The sequence below is a fragment of the Gorilla gorilla genome, chromosome 1 (genome assembly GCF_029281585.2).
Source record: "Gorilla gorilla gorilla isolate KB3781 chromosome 1, NHGRI_mGorGor1-v2.1_pri, whole genome shotgun sequence".
Classification (NCBI taxonomy): Eukaryota; Metazoa; Chordata; class Mammalia; order Primates; family Hominidae; genus Gorilla; species Gorilla gorilla.
In genome coordinates, this window is record NC_073224.2 from 37,560,223 (window position 1) to 37,564,900 (window position 4,678).

Here is a 4,678-nt window from a genome sequence, read left to right on the forward strand (position 1 = left end):
TTGTTCCTTTTTTTTGAGACAGAGTCTTGCTCTGTGGCCCAGGCTGGAGTGCAGTGTTGCAATCTCAGCTCACTGCAACCTCCGCCTCCCAGGGTCAAGCAATCCTCCCACATCAGCCTCCCAAGGAGCTGGGACTGACTACAGGTGTACACCACCACACCTAGTTAATTTTTGTATTTTTTGTAGAGATGGGGTTTCGCTATGGTTGCCCAGGCTGGTCTCAAACTCCTGAGCTCAAGTGATCCAACCACCTCAGCCTCCCAAAGTGCCGGGATTACAGGTATGAACCACAATTTATTGTATTTAAGTCTCAACATTTATATGCTATAAGCAGTACTATTAATATCTTCATTTTGTAGATGACAGAAAAGGCTTAGAGAGATTAAGTAACTGGCCGAAGGTCACACTTAGTAAACTGCAGAAACTGAATCTGAAATGCAGACTCTGTGGACTCCAGACCCAAAACCCTTAACCATACTCCATTTGGCTTACATTATGAGCCTAGTCCTGAAACAGTAATGAGAATGAAAAACACATGTTCCTATTACTACATACATACTCTACTGCCTCATTAACCATTTCCTGTATGCCAGCATTTTGGCTAGGTCTCTGTTTTTTTTCCAACTCTTGAATCTAAAATTCAAATATGAAACATTAATGTTTAAATCCATGCAAAAAATGCATTTATGTATTCATTTATTCATTCTACAGATGCTTTTGGCAGGCTTGCACTAGGCAGTGAGGATACAAAGACAAAATGTTGCCCCAAATTAAGGAGCTAATGCTCTAGCGCTGGGAGGTACATGTTAAGAAAGAAAGGACTTAAAACAGGAGAATTAGGATGTGGCTGGGACTGAGTAGAGGGCACACATTGCTATCGCTGATCAGGGTGAGTGCTCTGCCAGGCTGTACTTGCAAATATTGTGCTAATCCACGGCAGCCTGGGAAGGTAGGTATTGTCTCCCACACTTTTCACAGGAAGAAACAGGGTTAGGCAAGTAACTAGCCTGAGGTCACACAACATGGGCCAGGGCCTGAAGCTATGTGTGTTAAAGCCAATGCTTTATGCTATTCCTCTTGGAAGCTCTTTGGACAAGTTCATGTATTTCTTGTTAGGAAAATCTTCTAGAAGCCTTAGCCATTTGGAAGGAAGCAAGAACAGTTTGATGACCTAGGGCTAGGAAGGCTCTGAAAAACTGTGCCCTTGAAATCCAAGAACATTATTATTATTATTATTATTATTTTGAAACAGGGTCTGGCTCTGTCACCCAGGCTGAAGTGCAGTGGTGGGAGCATGTCTCACTGCAGCCTTGACCACCTAGGTTCAAGCAATCCTCCCATTTCAGCCTCGAGTAGCTGGGACCACAGGCGTGCACCACCATGCTTGGCTTTTTTTTTTTTTTTTTTTTTTTGAGATGGAGTCTGCTTCTATCACCTACGCTGGAGTGCAGTGGTGTGATCTCAGCTCACTGCAACCTCCACCTCCCGGGTTCAAGCGATTCTCCTGCCTCAGCCTTCCCAGTAGCTGGGATTACAGACACCTGCCACTATGCCCGGCTAATTTTTTTTTTTTTAATATTTTTAGTAGAGGTAGGGTTTCACCATGTTGGTCAGGCTGGTCTCGAACTCCTGACCTTATGACCCGCCTGCCTCAGCCTCCCAAAGTGCTGGGATTACAGATGTGAGCCACTGCACCCGGCCCCTATTTTTATTTTGTATAGGGACAGAGTCTCACTGTGTTCCCCAGGCTGGTCCTAAACTCAAGTGGTCCTCCTGTCTCAGCCTCCCAAAGTGTTGGGATCACAGGCGTTAGCCACTGCCTCCAGCCCCAGGAGCATCATTAATAAATCCCTAAGACCTGCTCAGTACATTGACTTCTGAGACAGAGGGCCAGCATGGCTGAGGCGCCTGGCAGAGGAGGCTCTGAGAGCAGAGGGGAGACAGAGCAGTGACACCTGGAGTGGAGGCCTGAAGGCTGATCAGAGCCCAGCGAGGGTCATGCCTGCAGGGCGTGCTAGCAAACGCAGGGCTGGGACAGCCTCAGGAGGGTCCCAGTGTTGAAAAAGGAGTAGGATTTGATGATGGATAGATACACAGGTCTGATCATGCAGGAGCTTTTCAGTTAATGAAACGGTGGAGGAAAAATAAGGTGGGGAGCGTCACCTGGAAATGAACAGCTTTGTATTTGCCAAGTTTCATCTGGATTGGCAGATGGCACATGAAGCTGATAATTGGACTCAACTCAGGAGGAAGGTTTCAGGTGCTGACAAGTAAATGCATCCCTGCAGTTCAGAATGCAGTTGCTATCACAGGCATGTATGAACTGGTACACCAGTCCAAAAGCAGGCCAGGTGTGGAGGCTCATGTCTGTAGTCTCAGCTATTCAGGAAACTGAGGTAGGAGGATTGCTTGAGCCCAGAGGTTCGGGACAAGCCTGGGCAAAATGGCAAAAACCCACCTCTATAAAAAATACAAAGGCCAGGCATGGTGGCCCACACTTTGGGAGGCCAAGGCGGGCGGATCATGAGGTCAGGAAATGGAGACCATCCTGGCTAACACGGCGAAACCCCGTCTCTACTAAAAATACAAAATATTAGCTGGGCGTGGTGGCGGGCGCCTGTAGTCCCAGCTACTCGGGAGGCTGAGGCAGGAGAATGGCGTGAACCCAGGAGGCGGAGCTTGCGGTGAACCGAGATCGCGCCACTGCACTCCAGCCTGGGTGACAGAGCGGGACTCTGTTTCAAAAAAAAAAAATACAAAAATTCAAAAATTGGCCAGGCACGGTGGCTCAAGCCTGTAATCTCAGAACTTTGGGAGGCTGAGGCGGGTGGATCACCTGAGGTCAGGAGTTCGAGACCAGCCTAGCCAACATGGTGAAACCCTGTCTCTACTCAAAATACAAAAATCAGGTAGGTGTGATGGCACACACCTGTAATCCCAGCTACTTGGGAGGCTGAGGCAGGAGAATCACTTGAACCTGGGAGTTGGAGGTTGCAGTGAGCAAAGGTTGTGCCACTGCACCCTAGCCTGGGCAACAAGATCGAAACTCCTTCTCAAAAAAAAAAAAAAAAATTAGCCAGGTGTGGTGGCATGCACCTGTGATTCCAGCTACTTGGGAGGCTGAGGTGGGAAGATCCTTTGAGCCCAAGAGATAGAGGCTGCAGTGAGCTGAGATCACGCCACTGCCCTCCAGCCTGGGTGATAGAGCAAGACCCTGTCTCAAAAACAAAAACAAAAAGCAAGGGTGAGGACAGTGTCCTGGGGAGTTCTCTGTAACCCTGGCTGCATGAGAGTGTTTGAACAGACAGCACCGTCTGGGAAGAAAGGTGGAACCCAAAGAAACATAAGTCACTTTTTTTATGGAGTCAAGAGTGGATCTCCCGGTTACTAGGTACACTTCCCTGTATTAGTAATCCCTGAGAAAGAAATACAATAGATGCTTTGTGGAAAAGGCCTGGAGGAATTGAGCTGCCCTCAATGTTGTGTTCTAAATCCTTGCAGGTCAGCAATTTGCTAACCCAAGGAGGGCCTGTATAATCTCCCTCCCCTATTAGTGTATTACCAAGGGCTGCTCTCACAGTCTTCACAGAGGGGCCAGTAACACCCAGAATAGCCCTTCATTTCTCTACTTGGTGGTTTAAGCCTTACATTCCCCTCCCATTAGGTAGCTGAGATGTATATATATTTTTTGGCACAAGGGATTGTCCCATTCCCTTCTTACTTTGAACTGTAGTCTCCCCTCCTTAGCCACCATAAACACAGGTTAAGAAATCTGCTTTTCGGCCGGGCGCGGTGGCTCACGCCTGTAATCCCAGCACTTTGGGAGGCCAAGACGGGAGGATCACGAGGTCAGGAGATCGAGACCATCCTGGATAACACAGTGAAACCCCGTCTCTACTAAAAATACAAAAAAATTAGCCGGGCGTAGTGGCGGGCGCCTGTAGTCCCAGATACTCGGGAGGCTGAGGCAGAAGAATGGCGTGAACCCGGGAGGCGGAGCTTGCAGTGAGCCGAGATGACGCCACTGCACTCCAGCCTGGGCGACAGAGCGAGACTCCGTCTCAAAAAAAAAAAAAAAAAAAAAGAAATCTGCTTTTCTCCTCTATGCTGGCTGTTAAATAGGCTAGAGAGTGTAGAAAGTGGGTTCTTTTAAGGCCGGGGGTGGTGGCTCATGCCTATAATCCCAGCACTTTGGGAGGCCGAGGCAGGTGGATCACTTGAGCCCAAGAGTTTGAGACCAGCCTGGTCAACACGGTGAAACCCTGTCTCTAGTAAAAATACAAAAATTAGCCAGGTGTGATGGCGGGCGCCTGTAATCCCAGCTACTTGGGAGGCTGAGGCAGGAGAATCACTTGAACCTGGGAGGCAGAGGTTGCAGTGAGCCAAGATCGCACCATCGCACTACAGCCTGGGTGACAAGAGCAAAAATTCTGTCTCACAAAAAAAAAAAAAAAAAAGTTGTGTTTTTTTTTTTTTTTTTTTTTGAGACAGGGTCTTGGTGGCGCATACCTGTCTTGGTGGCACACACCTGTCATCCCAGCTACTCAGGAGGCCTGAAGTGCAAGAATCGCTTGAACCCGGGAGGCAGAGGTTGCAGTGAGCAGAGACTGCGCCAGAACTACATTCCAGCCTGGGAGACAGAGTGAGACTCCATCCCCCCCACCCCCCCCCAAAAAAA